General features: G+C 43.0%; 1 protein-coding gene and 1 pseudogene across 4 annotated transcripts in view; both read right to left on the bottom strand.

Moving 5' to 3' along the window:
* Positions 1–5,863, bottom strand: part of LOC115151619 (roquin-1-like) — a 32,411-nt gene extending 26,548 nt beyond the window's left edge. For 2 of the 4 annotated variants that reach the window (XM_029695703.1, XM_029695702.1), the window contains exon 1: positions 5,412–5,863. The gene's annotated coding sequence lies outside the window, so the exon portion shown is untranslated. The remainder of the gene's footprint in view (positions 1–5,411) is intronic. The other 2 variants (XM_029695701.1, XM_029695700.1) reach the window with 2 other exon arrangements.
* Positions 5,864–12,918: 7,055 nt separating this feature from the next.
* LOC115151259 (SCL-interrupting locus protein homolog) lies at positions 12,919–22,058 on the bottom strand (annotated as a pseudogene).
* Between the last annotated feature and the right edge of the window lie 856 nt (positions 22,059–22,914).

The raw sequence follows: 22,914 nt of genomic DNA, 5'->3' as shown, positions 1-22,914 counted from the left end.
CTGTAGGTGTGTTGGGTCATTGTCCTGTTGAAAAACAAATGATCGTGGGACTAAGTGCAAACCAGATGGGATGGCGTATCGTTGCAGAATGCTGTGGAAGCCATGCTAGTAAAGTGTGCCTTGAATTCTAAATAAATCCTGACACTGTCACCAGCAAAGCACCCCCACACCATCACACCTTCTCCTCCATGCTTTATGGTGGGAAATACACGTGGAGATCTTCCGTTCACCCACACCACATCTCACAAAGACACAGCGGTTGGAAAAAAAATCTCACATTTGGACTACAGACCAAAGGACAAATTTCCACCGGTCTAATGTCCATTGCTCGGGTTTCTTGGCCCAAGCAAGTCTCTTCTTCTTATTGGTGTCCTTTAGTAGTGGTTTCTTTGCTGCAAATCGACCATGAAGGCCTGATTCACACAGCCTCCTCTGAACAGTTGATGTTGAGATGTGTCTGTTACTTGAACTCTGAAGCATTTATTTGGGCTGCAATTTCTGAGGCTGGTAACTGTAATGAACTTATCCTCTGCAGCAGAGGTAACTCTGGGTCTTCCATTCCTGTGGCGGTCCTCATGAGAGCCAGTTTCATCATAGCGCTTGGTTTTTGCGACTGCACTTGAAGAAACGTCCAAATTTCTTGAAAGTTTCCGTATTGACTGACTTTCATGTCTTAAAGTAATGATGGACTGTCATTTTCTTTGCTTATTTGAGCTGTTTTAGCCATAATATGGACTTGGTCTTTTACCAAATAGGGCTTCTTCTGTATACCAACCCTACCTTGTCACAACACAACTGATTGGCTCAAACGCATTAAGAAGGAAAGAAATTGCACAAATTAACTTTTAAGAAGGCACACCTGTTAATTGAAATGCATTCCAGGTGACTACCTCATGAAGCTGGTTGAGAGAATGCCAAGCATGTGCAAAGCTGTCATCAAGACAAAGGTGGCTATTTGAAGACTCTCAAATATAAAATATATTTTCATTTGTTGAACACTTTTTTTGGTTACTACATGATTCCATGTGTTATTTCATAGTTTTGATGTCTTCACTATTATTCTACAATGTAGAAAATAGTAAAAGGAAATGAAAAACACTTGAATGAGTAGGTGTTCTAAAACTTTTGACCAGTAGTGTATGTAACTAGTTAAGCAAATGTTTTATCCTGAACTTATTTAGGCTTCGCATAAGGGGTTGAATACTTAACTCAAGACATTTCAGCTTTTCATTTTTTTTATTAAACTTGTAAAATGTCTAAAAACATGATTCCACTTTGACATTATGGGGCACTGTGTGTAGGCCAGTGCCTTTGAAAGTTGACATTTCAACTTTCAAATGGTACCACAAAGATAGGAGATCCACACATCAGAGAATCTTGAGTTGAATTGGAATATTTGTTGTTTTAAATTATACTGACAATCCTCCATAGGAAACCTATTGAAGTCATAGAAATATACAATAGACATTACCAATTTGTCATTTGACAGTGGGTGGACCGATGACCGTCATTGTGGTAATAATAAGAAATAAAAATGTCAATTCTATTTAAAATTTCAATGGTGTACCAGCAAAATTACAAATGGTCGAAAGGGATAAAAAAGAAAAATCTGAGTTTATGCGTTTTTAAATAATTGACGTTAAAAGGTTAAACATTTCAGAACCTTGATTTAAAAACTTTTCACAAGAAATGATCAAATAGTTTGACAACCCTGTTTGTAAGGTTTTAAATAATATCAAACTCAACCATTTATCTTTTCCAGTGGCATTCAGGTCCAAAAACTCACTTTCTGACCACCACTTCTGTGGCCAAACATGTATGGAAGGTTCTGTTTACATCAAAAAGGGATACTTTCAAAAGTGAATGCAAATCTATTTAAATTCAAGCACTACATATCAAAGCATGGCGTTTCACATGACTAATATACACAATAATATATACACACCTAATATAGTGTGACTATCATGAAATAACCAAACGAGTCCTCCAATAAATCATTGTGTAATCACACGCCAACTATGAAGCATGTCTGAGCCTGTAGTAGACAAAAACAAACATATGCTGCTACATGCTGTCACCTACTAGTCCATGTCAACTCCCTTTTCCTCTAGAAATTAATAGCAAGAACATCTAAGGATGCCAATACAAAAGTCTGTTGTGTTGGCCTACCTTACAAAAGTAGTGCTCTCAATCGTGACAAAGCAGTCGGTAATGAACCTTGTTCATGACAATGAACAACACTCACAGCAAAAACAAATGAACAATATGAAGGAAATGCATCTGGTACGGCATGCGTAAACAGACAGATCACACTAGTACGGTGCTGGTACTGGTTAGCTAGTATGCAGAGCCAGAAACATTATGCTTCCAGTATTGCTACTTTCTCTCCTGCCATGCCACTGGCTTTTTTTTGCCTGCACTTATCCTTGTATCTGGTTCAAGATGGACATGTGTAATATTCAAATGATATCTTTGTTTGTGCGCCACCACTACCTCTGCCTTCCCTGTCACCGCTGCATAATTTGCTTGTGGCCAGCATAAAAAAAGCCACACCTGATGTCAACAGCAGGTGTCGACGACCTGGGTGGGGATTCCACAGGCTGAAAATAGCCCGGGAGGGGTGGACTAACTGAGTTACCAATCTGAGTAGGGAAGTAGAATAGCTAACAAGCTAACTGTTTACTTATGAGAGGAGAAGGAAACACCCCCACATTGGTGCTGAGATGAGTGGGCCAGGCAGCGGGAGTGTTTCCCATAAAGCATGGGAGAGCCTAAGTGCTAGGAATTGGCTGTAATACATGTGATGGAGCAACAGGGGCCATTCCTCAGTCAGTGATTGAGTCTGACAGACTATGATAATCTACACAGAGATGACGATAAATATCCCTGTGTGTTTCTGGGAAGGTTGACAGACAATGAGGTCATTGTGCCTGGAACTGCTCTGGTACATGGAAATAATAATTCATTCTTATTTCTATGGTAGCCAAAGACTGTCATTTCCTCCAATGCTTCTGGACCAAACAAAAAATGTACCATGTCCACTGCATGTGATCTAACAAAGGGCTTAATAGATGAGTGAATGTACTGCAGCCTTGTCTATAAAATTAAAATATTTTAACTTAAAATAGGGCAAATGAGGCCAACTTCCATACAAACATTCCAGTGACGTTAATGTGATATCAGGTATAAAAGTTTGAATTGTGTGGACCTTTGAGGACTTTATTTTCATCTGACAAGTGTCTGCTAAATTACAAAAATGTAAATGAATGTAATAAGGCCCGAGGCCCCGTCTCTTAACCAGAGTGACTAACAGTTAGTGCATTCATCTTAAAATAGCTAGGTAGGACAACTACACCAAAGTCATAGTAAGTACATTTTTCCTCAATAAAGTAGCTATCAGCAAAGTCACAGCAAGTAAGAAAAAAAATAAAAAGTGTTAGTTCAGGAAAGGCATTCTTAATTAAAAAATTATTGAATACATTTACACCTGACTTCCCCTGACAGTCTGGCTGTGATTGACTTGCCTCGTTATTTTATTGTTACTTTAGTCTATTTAGTAAATCTTTTCTTAACTCTATTTCTTGAACTGCATTGTTGGTTAAGGGCTTGTAAGTAAGCATTTCACGGGTAAGGTCTACACCTGTTATATTCCGCGCATGTGACAAATATCATTTGATTTGATAGCCTGGCCTACATACTGTGTGGTTACATTTTACACCCTCTCCCCATGTACTCACACAATCTTCCATATTCAAAATGCCATGCAAATAATGCTGCTGTGACACTGACAGAGTAATGTTGACTAGCTGTCCATATACTTGTCCTTATATAGCCATTTCACCAAGACAGAAGACTAACTGTTGAACTTTGTGATTTGCTACCCGATTGACTGTTTAATATCCAATGACTCCATGACCGTATCAGTCTCAAATAAAGTTTAGTAAGGCCTAAATCCTAAAGAGAACTGTAGCCACAGCAGACATACACTCATGATAAGGATGCAGATGAAAACACTCACAGCTAACATGAGTAAACAATTGTGGTCACCCCACTTGTTTTGGTAAAAAGCTGAGGGATAGGCCTGAAGAAATGTAACCATTCTCAAATTCATAAACAGATCCCTGACCATCCAAGATACCAACATTATGTTTTAAACATGTTGAGGCTATACAGTGTTTGTGTACATTTACAATGTTTACAAACATTGGAGTAAAACACACTTATATTTTGGGCTCCGATGAAGTTTGACAGTTGAACTAAGCTCATGAGGCATTTATAAAAAGTTTTCTTCAAGAATCAAGGGGTATAAATCATTAAAGTATAAGTCAAAAATGGATGTAACAACTGCAGATTTCCTCTTTAATGATGACTCATAACACTAGAAGGAACTGTACCATCCTTACACAACCACTAGTCACAGGCCTAATGATTTCCCTACACTAATCAATCAATTCAATGTAGAATATATGTGATGTATTTTACCATTGTATCATCAAAACCATTTACTAGGTTTGCATAACATGTAATGAGCAGTAAAGCATTAGCTATAAGTAACATATGCAGTTGCGTTTTTGTTTAGTTTCAATGTTCCCTTGTCATGCTGTTGGGTACATGAATCCAACGTCAACCTGCAAACCAAGTTCGATTGAATATCATGGGGCGCATCCACAAGCTATGTTTTCCACTTTCACAGCAGAATTATTAAATATTGTAAAGTTGTTATTAGGCCTCTGAAACTTATAAGCATCCATAAACATAAGAAACAAACGTATCACTACGAAGTGCAACGTAAGCAATGCTAGAGAGCTAGATGCAAAATTTAGTTAGTAGTAGCTAACCTGCTAGCTGCTAGGCTAATACTTCAAAGTAGGCTTACTAGCTAACATGAGTTTGCTTCGTCCGTCTCGTTGCGAGACGAAGCAAACGTTACCCAAACTAAAATCCAAAATAATCATTTGTCAAATGCCCTGAACCTAGCTAGCTAGTTATACCGGTTTGTTTAACTAACGTTAGCTACTGGTAATGTGTTCTTTAGCATAACTATTAGTTACAGTGCTAATTTAGCTAGTCAATACAAATTAAGTGGACATTGTTAACATTAGCTAGAATAGCTAGCCAACGTAAGCAAGCTATCATAAATTGACACAGCTAACGAAATATAGACCAGTTAGGTAGCTAACGTTAACTAGTTATCAGAAACAAAAACAATTCGTTAGCTAGCTACATTATTTTATAACGCTAGCTAGCCAGCTACACTTGACGGCTAGCATGGTTAGCTACCTAACATAACAGCTAGCTAGAAAACGTTAGCTGTACATTTGTCGCAAAAATAAAACCTGCCGAACACAATCCGACCTTATCTAGATAGCTAGCCGTTTATAACTTTTGTAGAACCACCAGCATATACTTACAATTTCCAAATAAATGCCATCAACCTTGAGCTGTTTTTATGATAGCTAATATTGTTGTATTTCGTCGGTCGCCATGTCGACCACGTAGCTGGAGCCTGGCAGTGGCAGTAATGAGCTAACTAGGTGGCTAGCTTTTAGCTAGGCTGTGTATGTCACAGCAGCAAACTATGCAAAGCTGCAAGCAAGACATACAAAAATAGCAACACATCGGCAGGTTACTATAATACAATTTCTCAGAAGAAAAGGCTTGGTGGTTTGCTTTACTTTACATAATTTTTTAAATAGCACATGCATATCACTTTTATTGTACATAATACGCGGTACGCTGATTGGTTTTTAGCAGAGCCATGTATAGTCAATCCATCCTACTCCCAGTCTCCAGAGACATAACACCATTGAAATCATTTGAATCATGTTGCTTTTGTTGTTTTTGCCATGTCCTCCCCACGTTTTTTCCACGAATTGGTATTTTGACCAATCACATTAGATCTTTTCACATCTGCTCTTTTTTTAGAGCTGAACTGATTGGTCAAACAAAATATCAGAATTTGGCTGCCTGTCTAAACGCAGCAGCAGTTACTTATTATACACATCAGTATACATTATTAGAATACCACCGAGTTACATAATCGTGGGGTTTTTATATGGCTATATGGTTACTATTTGTAGCCGTTAAAAAGGTCTCAGCAGTTCGAGGTGGGAGACCCTTTGAAATGTCCATCAAGTAGTCAGTGGAGCTTGATGGTATTTCTTTGCTTGGTACCAATATGTGTAAACATCTGATACTACTATTGATCATGGTCAGCATTAGTCACTCTGGCATATCTGATGAAGTATACTTTTATTGAACTTGTTTGCTACTGTTGTCACACTTAGTTTTATATATACTGAGTGTACAAAAGACTTTCCTAATGTTGAGTTGCAACGATCTGTTAGTGTACTCTCCTGTCATTGAAACACACACACACACACACACACACACACACACGCACACACGCACACGCACACACACACAAAACTAGAGGCCTACTGTTTGAAAAGTTATTTTTGTTTTGAGGGTTAGTGTATTGAACACAGAGAGACCCATACCTTTACCATTTTCATTCTGATACCACACAGTTTTACACTATTTATTGATTTTGGTTGGTGCTGTCATCGTCTTACAGCTTGTTTCTGGGTAGTGGTTGTGACTAGCTTGTGTTTCAAGTTTTAATGTCACATAAACAAGTACAATGAAATGCCTTTCTTGCAAACTCAAAACCCAACAATGCAATAATCATTAAAAATGTATTACTACAAACATAGTCAATAAAGTAAGTAAGGTAAAGTAAGCATACTATATACAGGAAATATTTCTAAAGTCAGATCCAATACTATATTAACATGTGCAGGGATCCTGGGGTGATGGGGTAGATATGTATAGGGGGAAGGGGACTAGGATATAAAAACAGAGTAGCAGCAGCTTGTATGTGAGTGGGTGTGCAGGAGTGTTGAGTCAGTCTAAATGTATGTGCATATTATGTGTGAGTGAGCAAATGATGGAGTGAGTGTTTATGTGTGTGTTGGAGTGACAGTGTGTGTGAGTGTATAGGGCCCTGTGAGCGTGCATAGAGACAGTGCAAAAGGCTGGTCATGGCTCACATCAACACAATTATCCCAGAAACCCTAGACCCACTCCAATTTGCATACCGCCCCAAAAGATCCACAGATGATGCAATCTCTATTAAACTCAACACTCCAGAATGCTATTAATTGACTACAGCTCAGCATTCAACACCATAGTGCCCTCAAAGCTCATCAATAAGCTAAGGACCCTGGGACTAAACACCTCCCTCTGCAACTGTATCCTGGACCTCCTGACGGGCCGCCCTCAGGTGGTAAGGGTAGGTAACAACACATCCGCCACGCTGATCCTCAACACAGGGGCCCCTCAGGGGTGCGTGCTCAGTCCCCTCCTGTACTCCCTGTTCACTCATGACTGCATGCCTAGGCACGACTTCAACATCATCATTAAGTTTCCAGATGACACAACAGTGGTAGGCCTGATCACCGACAACAACAAGAAACCTATAGGGAGGAGGTCAGAGACCTGGCCGTGTGGTGCCAGGACAACAACCCCTCCCTCAATGTGATCGAGACAAAGGAGATGATTGTGGACTATAGTAAAAAGAGGACCGAGCGCGCTCCCATTCTTATCGACGGGGCTGCAGTGGAGTAGGTTGAGAGCTTCAAGTTCCTTGGTGTTCACATCACCAACAAACTATCATGGTCCAAGCACACCAAGACATTCGTGAAGAGGGCACGACAACACCTATTCCCCCTCAGGAGACTGAAAAGATTTGGCATGGGTCCTCAGATCCTCAAAAGGTTCTACAGCTGCACCATCGAGAGCATCCTGACTGGTTGCACCACTGCCTGGTATGGTAACTGCTCGACCTCCGACCGCAAAGCACTACAGAGGGTAGTGCGAACGGCCCAGTACATCACTGGGGCCAAGCTTCCTGCCATCCAGGATCTCTATACCAGGCGGTGTCAGAGGAAGGCCCTAAAAATTGTCAAAGACTCCAGCCACCCAAGTCATAGACTGTTCTCTCTGCTACCGCACAGCAAGCAGTACCGGAGCGCCAAGTCTAGGTCCAAAAGGCTTCTAAACAGCTTCTATCCAAGCCATAAGACTCCTGAACACCTAATCAAATGGCTACCCAGACTATTTGCATTGCCCCCTCCCCTCCCCCTCTTTTACACCGCTGCTACTCTCTGTTGTTATCATCTATGCATAATCACTTTAATAACTCTACCTACATGTACATATTACCTCAACTAACCGGTGCCCCCGCACATTGACTCTGTACAGGTACCCCCCTGTATATAGTCTCGCTATTGTTATTTTACTGATGCTCTTTAATTACTTGTTACTTTTATTTATTTTTCTTATCTGTATTTCTTTAAACTGCATTGTTGGTTAGGGGCTCGTAAGTAAGCATTTCACTGTAAGGTCTACACTTGTTGTATTTGGCACATGTGACTAATACAATTTGATTTGATACTCTCAAGAGCAGTGTGCGGGTTCCTTCTTTTTTCTCATCTTACTCATCTGTTACCATGCACCTGCAACAAAGATAGCTCAGATGTGCGAGTGCCTTTTGAATTTTGAAATTAAGTATATACTAAGGGCTCATGCATGTTATTAAATTTGTTTTTATTTAACCTTTACTTACAGTTTTTCTCCATTGGTTTGGCTCATTTCTTGAAACAGAAATTACATTCTCAAAACTACATGGACAAACCTCCAAACCACTTGGCAATTGTTCACAACAGAATTGAATTTCTCATTCATTTCATCAAATTGCAAATGTCTAAGTACATGTCTCAATGTCTCAGTACATCTTTGCAAATGATTAAGTACATGTAGCCTACATTTAGCACAATTTCCAAGTGAATAGATCTTATCGATCTAAACTGATTGTTGATTCTCAGTCTAATGGTTGTTCGCTCCAAAACGTGTCAGCGTCATTTCATTGTATAAGTCATCACATGCACAATAGTCTGTTCAATTGTCAAAATTAGTCAAGAACATAATACCATGAATACCGTATATGAATCCCTTGGAACATTTGATACATTTATTACAGCAATTGACAGTCAGGTGAAACTAGAACTTGACTAACGAAGGAGGAGTTTCACACATCTCAGATGACCAATCAAACAGTATGTTTAGTTACCTGACAGGTGCTGTCCATGACTGTGAATGCTGCCAAACATGTATGTAAAGAGCTTGACCATGCAGGACCAGTACAATTTCTGAACATGGAGGCACCTGGCCAAGTAAATGAACAAGGACAACTGCCTGCTCGAGGAAGAGGAAGAGGAAGAAGAAGAGGAGGAGGAGGAGGAGTAAGGGTGCGTGGTGGTGGAATAGGGGGAAGAGGCCGAGGAGCACGAAGACACCATGCTGTCCCGGATGAAATTCGGGGGCAATATAACTATGTGTGCTGCCATATCTGAGAATGGTGTGGTCACTCACATCCCCAGTCTTGGCCCATACAATACACAGAAGCTCCTCATCTTCTTGGACCGCCTTCATTTTGATTTGATCCCTGAAAATGAGAGAGGTCTCGTAGGGCCTCACCTACCACAATATGTCATTGTATGGGACAATGTGAATTTCCACCGTGGCCCGCTCATCAGGGCCTGGTTCACTACTCATCCAAGGATGGTCATGGTGTTCCTACCACCTTACTCTCCTTTCCTCAATCCTATTGAGGAGTATTTCTCCGCTTGGAGGTGGAGAGTGTATGAGCATCGGGCTCAAGATCAGAGGTCCCTGCTCCATGCAATGGACGCTGCGTCTGAGGATATTACAGGAGATCAGTGTAGGGGATGGTTGCGACATGCACGCCGTTTCTTCCCTCGTTACATCGCAAGGGAGAATATACGCTGTGATGTGGACGAGAATCTGTGGCCAGACAGACAGCAGCGTGTGGATGGCCAGGAGGGTGAGGATGGTGGCCAGGAGAGGGAGGGTGAGGAGGGAGGGTGAGGACAGCAGCGTGTGGATGGCCAGGAGGGTGAGGATGGTGGCCAGGAGAGGGAGGGTGAGGACAGGAGGGTGAGGATGGTGGCCAGGAGAAAGAGGGTGAGGACAGCGACCAGTGAAGAACTGTTAGTTGTGAAACTCCAGCTTTATTTACAGCACTGTAGGCTGCATATCATTTATTGTTTTTTGTTTGTGTGTTTATATTACAGTATATTATGCTGTATACATTTTCTTTTTACTCTGATGTATGGAAGTTACTTTATGTGTGTGAATGATAATGGTTACAATTTCCTTGGCAGTATGAGTGCAATGTGTGATGTCAAACCTTGGAGGCTACTCTTACCCTAAAATCCTATTTCTTTTTTTCAGTTTTATACACAATTGTATTCTGTTAGCTGGACAAAAAACAGTACAGTAACCATTGTCAATGAAGGACTGGGCTAAGACTGAAAGGTGGACATGAGGGATATTTATTTCAATGGTCCTCTGCCATAGTGACAAAACATCTAAACATTTTGACTTGCAGTGCTTACACAATGCCAAAGGGACGAAGCATTTTGGGGGCACTGACTGTTTAAATGAGAAGGAAATGTAGTTTTGGTTAAAGCACCAAGAGTGTTGAGAACGTCCGGTCTGTTTCAAGAAATGAGCCAAAGCAATTGAGAAGGATCTTTGCCATTTTCGTGGCACAGACTCTTTCTATGGGAAAGGAATTTAGTTTTGAAGCATGAGTGAACAGTTTTAGGAGAGATATGAGCTTTTGCAAGTGAGCTATAGTGTTGTGCTGAACTGTAAGACTGTTTTGCCAAATGATCTTAGAGTTTTGAGAATGTAATTTCTGTTTCAAGAAATGAGCCAAAATAATGGAGAAAAACTGTAATTAATGCATGTGTGCGTATCTATCTATATGTGAGCAGTAGGGGGCATGATTGCACCCCCAAAAAAATCCTGCCTGCAACTAGGTTTCCATCCGCTGAGATTGCCGAAAGGCAATATTTATATATACACTATATATATACTAGATGTCTGACAGGGGGCGCTGTTTTGAAGCCACCGTGGCTATATGTCATCGTGGCACTCCCCCACCATTGTAAAAAAATATTTTGGAAGCTATAGAAAGGAATTTACTGACGTCTACATTTGATATTGCCACGTTTATTCTATTACAGACACCTTAATGCATACTTTGAAATTATATTATGGGAGATAAACATAAAATGTAAAAAAATATATATATATAAAAAAACATTTTGCTGAAAATATCATTTTTGGAAAGCACTGTTTCTGTCCACACTACAACAACAAAAATACTTAACTACATATAATTTATTCCTTGAAACATTTAAATTAAATACTATAGAATTCCATTCATTCTTATGGAGGACTGCTTTTCTGAGGAGTGTCAATATGGCCGACCGGTGGCTTCAAAGCCTCTCCATAGCCAAAATATTGCTTCAGCTATCCAGGGTTATATATACATCATTGAGTGGCAAGGAGTGGAATGTTAGCTAAAGAGACTGGTACTCAGACTAGGGGGACTTGCATTGAATATATAATTACATTCCAATGATTTAAAGGTGGGGTGACCTAGCAATTTTGATTATGTCATGTCTATTATACCACCACATCAGATGTGGGGTATCACCTTTGGGGTCAATTCAGGGGAATAATATGCAATCAAAACAGAGATTAATTATTTGATTAACTTTGATGTCACCATAGAAATAAATGATCATATCACAAAGGTCACCTGACTTGGAATCTTTACTGTTACCACACAAACCTTGTTTGTTCCAATTATAACATTTTGGACAGAAAATCTCATGATCCTTTATGAGAATGAAGAAAGCAGGTAAGAGGTTGGTGGTCTGGAAGTTATGAAGAACCTGACAAGCCTGAGGCAGCCGTATACAACGCCAGCCTTAGCCAACCACCAGCCAATCACCTCAGCCCCGCCCTGTACCAGTACCTGGACTCCACCCCCACACTGATGACCTGTGACTGAGGCACTGTTTATGGAGTTGTGGGACCTCTGGGAGGGCGCAGGGGACCAACTCTACAAGGCCAAGTGGGAAATAACCAGGGAGCACAGCACTGCACTGGATGAGGCCACCTGGCTCCAAAATGACAACTGGTGAAACCACACAAGACACTACGCTGTTAGGCGAACAATTATCTTCACCTCACGATTCAAAAGTGTGTGTGTGTAAAAATAAAGATATTTAATTTCTTCATAAAGATGTATTCCTGCATTCCTTTTATTTTATCCCTCTGTTGTATCCAGTACTAGAATACTACTGTACAGCACCTGTTTTACTGAAAGGAAGTGGCTATTTGACAGAGTTAACATACAAAATGTACAGAATAGAAAATAGATAAGAAACAGGAAGTGAGCGTTCTGGGAAGCAGAGGTGATGGAGAAAGGAAATCAGTGACGTGGGGGTTTAGGGTGAATACATCTGTCATTCACCAGATTGTACACAGAGCTTGGGATAGTCCATTTCCATGGTTTGTGCTGTCCTGTCATTTACATTCCACTTCCCTCAGCAACAAATTTGAGATCGTATTGGCTCTGAAAGAGCACTTCTCATTTTATTTTTTCTAGGCAAGCCCGTTAAGAACAATTTTTTATTTACAATAACGCAGGTCTGTAGTTACGCGTCTAGCACAGCAATGCAGTGCCTAAGACCTCTGCGCCACTCATTTACACATCTGTAGTAACTGAATTCAATTTAAAATCACTAGTACTCTGTTTATTCTAGACAGACCAGTTTCATGCGATATGGCAGCCTTTTCACAGAGCAGTGAGGCGAGGTTGACATTGGGTAGTCTCAGTCAGAGGGGGTGGGTCTTTACTGCAGGGAAGGAACACTGGGTTTGGGTGGGCCTCAGGGGAAATGTAGTGAGCTAACTAAATAGAACAAAAAAATAAATATTCATTAAAAACAAAGTACCATTGACACAAAAGTAAAGAAAAAAAACATGAATACAGTACATATTTATTAAGGCAATCTTAAATAGGAAGTTCAAGTACAGAAATTAAAAATAATGCTGGAGCCAGCATTTCATGTAAACACAAGAACAACAAGGCAACATGAAAGAAACTTAAAATATTTACAACATTAAACTGAAAAGTACACCAAAATACGCACGAACGTAGTCCGTTTCACCATGTAATCAGACTTAAAAATCCCAACATTTACTATAAATAGGTGTACACCAATTACCAGGAGATTGGGTATAATGGTTATCAATAAGAGGCCAAACTGTTATAGATTAAAATTTACAACAGTTCAGACAATTGGCATCCATGGCATGTTGAAAATCAAAAAGCACTTTAAATTAAAAGTGATAACAATTCAATGACCTAGCTGCCACCATTGAAAAGAGCTAGATACATCATGACGCCACACCCTCTTCCACATAGTTGTAGTAGAAAGGCAACAAGTACATTTTGCGCACAAAGAGCACAGTGGTGAAGAGATTTGGTAAGAGCCTCTGTTTCAGTGGTCCTACACAAAATGTATACATTACAAACAATGAGCACCATGAAGATTCCAATAGAGGCATTCAAAACAATCTAAACAAATGTATGGAAGCATCTAAGAATATCTTACTAAGAATACAACCACACTGACAAATCCCAATGGATTCGACAATACATTTCATTTGTCATTTTGAGTTTCCTTTGCATTAGTTCCCGTGGTCCTTTAGAAGAGTTTCAGGAGCTGTCTAAGTCTACTCAGGTTCAAGAAATTTCCCATCAACCCCTTTGAAATTTCACCTAAAAATGGCAGCCGTTTTGCACCAATCTCCTTGTCCGAATGTTGTTTGGCGCCGCGTGCCATAAGCTGCATTTTAGGACGCAAGTGCCTGAGTAGCTGGCTTTGAGTCTGCGTGTGGCCCCTGCGGGTGGACAGGTTTGGAATGTGGCAACTCATTGGTGATGTTTTTCAGAACCAAAACTTTGCGCTCCCTCTCTCCCTGCCCTACTTGCTCCTGTTGAACATGGAACTGTACGGTATATCCCATGTCCAAATGCTGCCCCTCGACCCTGTCGTCGTCCTCCTCATTCCTGCTCCCCTCTGTAAGCCTGTACCTTCTCATGTACTTGCTGGTGGTGAAGGATATGTTGTTGGGAGACAGGATATAACCGAGTCCCACAGTGCTCTTCTCCGCTCCAGGCTTCTCTGAGAGCAGTGTGCAGGGGCTGAACCTAGGAAGGGGGCTGTTCCCCTCCCCCCACAGAAAGTCTAGAAAGCTGCTGGTCGCTGAGGTACCGGAGGGCGATGGCGTTGGCCTCCAGGCTGAGGTCCACGCTGCCACTGGAGCCCCGCATGCTGGTTCCCGTGGACTCCAGGAGGGTCAGTCTGCTGATGACTGCCTCTGGGTTGATGCCGGCCAGGGTACTGGGGAAAGTTAACAGGAACACCTTCTGCATAAGTAATGTAAGCTATATAATTACTCTAAGATGTGCTGTAGTGCATGCCAATTGAAGCATTTATTTAAGTACCTTTTGGGTTTACATGAAAATGAGAGAATAAGACTATTAGCAACAGTAATAGCATCTATGATCTATATACTGTAGGTACAAAGAAGCTGAAGTAAACATGACAATTCGACGCTCATACCTGGCACTCTCCATTGAGCTGCGTGTGATTTGGCATCATGGTGCTTTGAAAGACAAGTCAAGGATCATATCACCTCCACCTTACCCGTCACCCTAGACCCACTCCAATTTGCCTACCGCCCCAATAGGTCCAGACAATACAATCACCATCACACTGCCCTATCCCATCTGGACAAGAGGAATACCTATGTAAAAATGCTGTTCATTGACTACAGCTCATCATTCAACACCATAGTACCCTCCAAACTCATTAAGCTTGAGAGCCTGGGTCTTGACCGCGCCCTGTGCAACTGGGTCCTGGACTTCCTGACGGGCCACCCCCAGGTGGTGAAGGTAGGAAACAACATCTCCACTCTGCTGATCCTCACACTGGGGCCCCACAAGGGTGCCTGTTCAGCCCTGTCCTGTACTCCCTGTTCACCCACGACTGCGTGGCCATGCACGCCTCCAACTCAATCATCAAATTTGCAGATGACAACAGGAGTGGGCTTGATTACCAACAACGACGAGATAGCCTACAGGGAGGAAGGAGGTGAGGGCACTCAGTGTGGTGTCAGGAAAACAACCTCTCACTCAATGTCAGCAAAACAAAGGAGATGATCGTGGACTTCAGGAAACAGCAAAGGGAGCACCGCCCCTATCCACAGGACAGCAGTGGGGAAGGTGGAAAGTTTTAAGTTCCTCGGTGTACGTATCACCGACAAACTGAAATGGTCCACGCACACAGACAGTGTGGTGAAGAAGGCGCAACAGCGGAGGTTGAAAATAATGTGGCTCGTCACCGAAAACAATTGAGAGCATCCTGTCGGGCTGTATCACCGTCTATACGGCAACTGCACCGCTCACAACCGCAAGGCTCTCCAGAGGGTGGTGCGGTCTGCACAACGCATCCATAGGGGCAAACTACCTGCCCTCCAGGACACCAACAACACCATGTCACAGGAAGGACAAAAAGATCATCAAGGACAATAACCACCCAAGCCACTGCCTGTTCATTCCGCTTCCATCCAGAAGGCGAGGTCAGTACAGGTGCATCAACAGCTTCTATCTCAAGGCCATCAGATTGTTAAGAGAGCCATCACTAGCACACTAGTACACATACGAGTAGGCGGCTGCCTACCTACAGACCTGATATCATTGGCCACTTTAATAAATGTAACACTAGTCACTTTAATAATGCCACTTTATGAATGTTTACATATCTTGCATTCATCTCATTACGTATAATGTATACTGTATCCTTCACCATCTATTGCATCTTAGCCGCTCTGTCACTGCCCACCCATATATTTTATACTTATATATTCTTATCCCATTCCTTTACTAGATTGTGTGTATGAGGTTGTTGTGGAATTTGTTAGATATTACCTGTTAGATACTGCTGCACTGTCGGATCTAAAAGCATAAGCATTTCACTACACACACAATAACATTGTTATTGTTTTAACAGCAGATTGCCCCTTTAACCTTTCAGAGTTCTAGGTGGCCAACTACGACATTCATTTCTTGCATGCACCCTTCCAGTCAATTCAAAATGAGGGTGGATCAGCCAGGGCCGATGGCAGGAAACAAGCATTCCGTTTGGAATGCAGCCAACCGTTCTCTCTTACCTCGTGCATTGACTGGTTGAAGGGTGTGCCTTTCACATGTCCCTCACTGTCCCCACTCTCTTCTTCTGTGCCATTCATGTGCCTGCTGTGGGTGAGGCTGGCACTGCCAGAACTCCGATCAGAGGAGTACCTGCTGCCATCAGGGGCGCCAGGCCCCCTGTCCGTGTGCCACTCTGGCTGTTGGCGCTCATCCTCATCACAAGCGGGGGCATCGATGGCGTTTCCCCAGAACAAACTGGCACCTACACATAAAGGAGAGATACATTAAGAGTTGAGTAGCTAAATGTCTAGTCAGTTAGCAGCCATTCTAATCAAGAGGATCTTCCAGTTAGCAGCCATTCTAATCAAGAGTGACTTGCAGAGAGTGCAGTTTATAGTTCTATGCAGCAAACCTTTCCCCATGTAGTCAGTGAAATTCTCTCAAATGAACCACGCGTGAGATCGCTGAAACCAGTGATGAGTCCAGTACCTGTTCCTACAGCGATGCTGACATTCCTCCTGGTGTGTTGTCCTGGGGAGATCTGTGTCTGCATGGCTGCCTGCTCAGTGGATGGAGAGGAGTTGCTCCCCCCTTTCCCCTGAGCCGCCAGTAGCTTCTGGATCTGAAATAATTGGAACATCAGGATTGGAAAGTCCAAGGGTAAGAAAGGTTGAAAATTCGTTCTCTAAAGCTGCAAGACTGGTACAGTGTCAACCACAAACGACACCGTAGAGAGCCTGACCTGTGCCTGCAGTAAGTTGAGCTGCCGGTCTTGGTCCACCAGGATTCTGTAGGCGTCAGAGGGCAGGAGGCCCATGGGCCCATCCAGGGGGGAGAGAGACTTTGCCGACTGGGCCTGGCAACACTGGTTCTGACAGACGGGGGCCGCCCGCTCCAAGCAGGGCCCCTGGATGGTGAAATGGTGTAAGTGTGGGCCCCTGGGGTGACAAAATGGGCTGTGGTGAGGGTGTGTTTGGTGGGAAGGGGAAATGTGAGAGGTGGGGGGGTTACCATCGGAGTTGGAACAGAAGTGCCTATCTGGGCTGTTGTGGGTGCCTGAAGCTCCCTGCCAGTAGTTGGGGTGGTACAGGGGGGTAACATGGTCACGTGGGTTGAAGGAGCAGCACCCACAAGGCTGGTTCATGTTGAGGATGCTGTGGAAGTGTGAGATGGACAGCGGGCTGTTGGTGAGAGGGTATGGGGGCTGAGGGGTGACCGGGGCTGTGGTGTGGAGAGGCTCCGACGGGGGAGGCCCACTTGTGAGAGAGGGGACCTGGTGCTTGGTGGAACTGCCTGGCCTGTTGGACTGATCCATTAGGAGAGGAGCCTGTCTTTGGAGAAGAGGAGGAAGATGAGGAGGAAGAGGCGGACGTCTTCCCGAACTGTGGAGGGGCTGATTTCCTGCCAGAGGAAGGGGGCCGGAGTGGTGGAGGCTGCTGTCCAGGGGTGAATAGGAATCCTCTGCTGCCCTTACTCTGAGTGTCCATGGCAGGGGTCAGGGGCCTTCTGATGGGTGGGGGGCCACTGAGTGTGGTGGGCCCCTGGCCTGGAGGTCTGGTTGCCCCAGAGTGGAGCTGGTGGGAGGAGGGGCAACTGCCTCTGGGCTGCAGAGCTGAGGGGGTAGGATGAGGGGGGGCCATGGTCTTTCCATCAAGGAAGCTGCCGTCCATCACCAGGGAGAGCTCCGGCACAGAATGGTGGACCCGCTTGGTCTGAAACAATATGGAGCATGTGTTTTAGAACAGAGTTCATATCAACAAATAGGTGATACGAGTCAAACGAGAGAGACAGAACTGACCTGCTAGGTGAGAGGGTTGGGGTTTAGGGAGGGCCTGGGGGAGAGGTCCTCGTCCTCTACTCCAGAGTCATGGTCATTGATACAGTCTGTTCTGAGGAGATGCTGCCACTACCGCAGGGCTGACGGAGAAAAGACAGACAGGCCCTGTCGAGCCCACTGTCTTGATAAAGCCTTTTGTAATCAGTCTACCTCACTGAACTCATAAAATTCTGTAAGAGTATCTTTCTCATGAGTTCAGTTAGTATTCAAAAACATTTATGACTAATGATTTTCTTGTGATCCAAACAGCCAAAAAGCCACCACTCAGAGTGAGATGGCCCTATTCACCTTGACCACCTATCCACTGCACTAGACTAAGTAAAACCATGTTAATACAGAAGTTTGAGAGAAAAGCTTGTATATGTATACCTTGTGAAGGAGGCACGGGACACCAGTTCCCTGAAGAACTCAGCCTCGGTGTTCTGGCTCTCAGCACTGAGCTCAAACTGCAGAGTATGGCCCTCAGACACCTCCACATTCTGTACAGACATGGATCAAAAGATAAATCCATGTGAATATATGACACTTAACACCATATCGGTTGTAATAGTGGGTCAAGGACACTAGAGGGATTTTCATACTACTGAGCCAAGCTGTACTGAGATGGTTAACACATCCACCATAGATAGTTGCTGGAGGGGACAACCTGAAAGGGAAATGTCCAAGCCAGCACGGTTCAGGAATACTTGTGCCTATCTTGTAGAGGGTGAGTGACTCGGTGCTAGTGAGCAGTTGGAAGGTAATGTCCTGCTGCTGACCACTGCAGGGCTGGACCTGGTAGAACTCTGGCTCCCTGTGGGTCAGCGAGTACAGCACCACCAGGAACGCACCGCCCCCCCGACGTCACCCTGCAACACAGCAATGACAAACCAGGGGTATGTTCAGTATCAGGCAAACGTTGTAGAACACTGAACGATACAAAAAGTCAGACACGGAGCTGCCTAAACACAAAGCCAGACTACCCGAACAGCGAACACACCGCGTCTCCTGTTACAATTACTTTGGTGCTTTTCCCAAACATCAACCCACCACCTTTATAAGACGCATAGAATATGTAGTTTCTATACTAACACGTTATTTCCTTACTGATCTGTCCTTAACTTATGTTTATAAAAAAGTGTTTTTGAACATGTGACAATATCAACAACACATACAGCACTGGAGCCAGGCCAACTGGGACATGACAGTCAGTGTGAACAGATGGGCATCCCCACGCACTTGTCCTGGAGGGAGGAGCTGAACAGGTACCTCAAACACCACACCCACACCTGGGGGTTGGAGATGTGGTTGACCCCACTCAGCCATCTGCCACAGATACGGTAACCACATCAATCAAACTGTACACTCCTGCGTTGGCTCACACACAAACAGCTTGACTAAATGAACACAATAAGGACAAATCCTTTGTGGTTCAGATTATCTCTAATGAATGGAGGGGGATTTACACACATCCAAAATAATAACAAGCTGGATGAAAAACTATAATGTCAATAAAGTAGATGGTGGGCATACTCACAGTCCCACCAGTGGTAGAGTGTAGACCTTCGGGTCAGACTCCAGTATTAGGAGCAGTTTCCTGCTTTGATCCGTGGTCAGAAAGCTGAACAGAGTAGAGAAGTGAAACGGGGCATCCATTTTCTGATAATACTGTGATAAGCTCTTAAAGTCTGCTCAAAGTCAAGTATTCTAACCTTACTGCACCCCATTATTGGCCTATGTCCTTACCCTCGTTTGTGGCTAGCGCTGCTGTGTAGCGGCTGGGTGAGGCTGGTCGGCCCGCTCAGGTTCCTGGCCAAGGCCGTGGAGATGATGAGCACGGGCCGAATGGGCACAGCATCCAGGATGTTACCGGGGGTGACGACGGCCCAGCGCAGGCAGAAGCCCAGGTTGTCTGTTTGCTGGGAGCGGCCAAGGTGTGCTCGCAGAACCAACAGCTTGGACAGGTCCAGGGACTCCCAGGTGCAGCAGGGCTGGAGCATCTGAACAGGTAGAGAGGGAGGGGTGAGAAATTGTGCAAACATGACATTTGCAGTGAAAATGTAAAAATAAAAAAAGAATTTAAAAAGAATTCTGCTTTACTTCAGTAAATGAAACACAAAGTGTTTCATTTACGAGGGGATGGGGGGGTGCTTATTTTCTCCCAAAAAACTCAGGAAATTAGACAGGGTAAAAAGCCCAGTTTAGAATTAGCAAGCCAAAAAAAAAAATGCTTTGACAATAGGCAGTTCAGTGATTAGCAACACCTGTTGCTGACAGGTTGCAGTAACTGCCAAGCCCAGGATAGAGGGAGTATGCCCCTTCTGTTACCCGGGCAACAGAAAAGGTGGGTTACTTCGATAGGCAGTTAGAGGGTGGGTTGAGCCTGACAAGTTGCAGTTCGGATTAATGTAAATTCCAGTCGGAATAACAGCATTGTGTAAGAATATGTTGTATAGTTATTGCCAGTAAGCATAAAGCCTACAGAACTTAACAAGCATTAATTTTATTCAAATATAACAAAGGACATTTACTTTCAGTGCAGACGTTTACACATTAATGTTACCTTGAAAGAGATGTGGAAGTCTTCTGCAGAGTGAACCATGGAGTCTGTGGCAGCGACCCCCTGGGTTCCAAACACGCACAGCACCAGGATGTCCCCGGGCATCAGGGACCTTTTCAGAGGAGCCAGGTTGCTCCCGGCCCAGGTCGAACCGGTCCAAAGTCAAAGTCACCCTCTTCATCTTGAAAGAAGAGTGGAGAGAGAGAAGGGAGTTCACATTAATCAAGGGAAGGGACAGGGGGAATTTTCAAAATAAAAGCGCTTAAGCTAAGAGTTGTCCTTTGAAAGCAAGCTGTAACATATGTACTCAATCCATCATTGTCATAATTATTTTCCATCTAAAAATAGAGTGACAAGTTCTCTTAAACTATGATATGAAACTATTCTCTCGGGAATACCGGTGGGCCAAACGAAGAACTTTCTCCACCAGAAGTAGTCTGGGATTTCTGTTCAATAGAAAACAGGTTTTAAGCACAAGGCAGCACATGATCTAATTACAATCACAGGGTGCATTTCAAAAGAATGTGGCATCCTTGTCTCCTTTTGTTGATTTGAGAGAATTAAGCAGCTGCAAGTAAGCCGGCATATTGCTTACACTGGCCAAGTATTTCAAATCAGTACAGACCAAGGGAAGGAGATGAGAAAGCCACCATGGACTACTGAGATGCATCCTAAGTAGTCACAGGCAAAAAGAAACCAGTAGACTACCTGTAATAGGATAGGTGGAGGCTAATCACATCCCCATTAGGTGTGGGGTCCCATAGGGCCAATTTGGATTTGGGGAAGGTGATGGCAGCAAGAGCGTTCTCTGGTTAACATCATCAAATACTAGTGTCAGACAAACTTCCCGTGGGAACTGTTAGTTATAGTTATTGTATTAGAATTACTAAAAAATAAAAAATAAATACACATGTACCAGTGTTGATATATATATATATATATATATAAAGGAAGAAAGCAAGTACATACCTTGTCATTTTCAGATTGTCTGGTTTGTAAACATTGGCCAGGACGTGAGAAGACTGCCCTTTCAAATTCACTTGAACACTCATTTCTGTGGTGTGGACGGGAAAAGTGAAGTGGTTCTGTCAACAACTAGCTAACTTTTACATCTTATTAGTCAAAATGTGTGTGCATGCCACAAGATGCAGATGTGCAAGTAATTCACTTACACTAAAAGACAAACTAGATGGCAAGGTGATGTTAGATACTTAACGTAAACTAGTTAAGACGTTGGCCATCTGGAAAGCTTAGAAAATGGCATAGCTAGCGAACCTACATAACGTTATCTCACACACCCATTCTTACCTCAGCCTTAGTTATGACCACATAGCAGACAGTCATCTTCACCAAACGTAGCTAGCTTATCAGATAGTTAGTTAAATAAATAGCAAGCCAAGCAGCTAACGCGTTAGCTATCACTTCGGTTTGCGTGCCACGGAGTCGTGTTGGCTGGCTGAAATGTTGTGAGAACTGTGGTTTCAAGACTTCCTCCGCAATATCAGACCGGCCATATTCGCGGTAAATCCACAATGTATCAATCTATTTTCGCTAATATTTAACTTCAATTGATAGCAACAAAAAAAACAACTAACGTCGTATTTAATGAATCACTTTCCACGTTGCTAAACACAAACAGTCCTTGTGATAAATTGATTGTGGCGCTGTTTCCATGTTCCAATGGCGGGCCAAAAAATCCAGCCAATAGAAGGCTCCGTTTCATGGCTGCTGACCTATCAGAGGAGCTGAAAATATTACTCCCTCAACCCCATATGCTCAATCAAAGATTATTTCAACCCATATTTGCAAACATTTTTGCAATTTACAACATTGTAGATATGAGTCAGGTTGTGGTTGCAAACAATATGAAATGGCTATGACGCTACGCTAGTATGTTACGTATTGCAAAGGGAAACTGCGTTTTGATACTGATAACCATTTGAATTAAATCCCAAATAGCACAAGAGGGCGCCATTTTACCAGATATACAGTAATAAATACTCGCATTTTCCATAATTACGTAGTTTATCATCTGTATTGACAGAAGCAAGCACATCAAGCAAACATAAGTACGCCACAAGTCTACATCAATAAAAATGTCAAACCTAATCTTTCACAGGTTACTTTTAATTTTTAGATATTACAAGTCATAGAAGGGCTTTTCCAACATGATGATATGCCATTTCAGAAAAGAGCAACATAATATTGACAGAATTTAGCCTACCACTGTATTGATAGTAAGTAATCCGCTCCCCTGTGCACCCAAACATCAGCTGCGATCAGCAATGGGCTGTGATGTGAAATCACCACACATTTGACTGAGTATACCTCGATCAGGGGTGAAATGTGCTTATTTCCTGTATACCCAGG

Source organism: Salmo trutta, chromosome 17 (assembly GCF_901001165.1).
Source record: "Salmo trutta chromosome 17, fSalTru1.1, whole genome shotgun sequence".
Lineage (NCBI taxonomy): Eukaryota > Metazoa > Chordata > Actinopteri > Salmoniformes > Salmonidae > Salmo > Salmo trutta.
The sequence above is the reverse complement of the archived record's forward strand: the minus strand, read 5'-3'. Positions and strand labels throughout refer to the sequence as shown.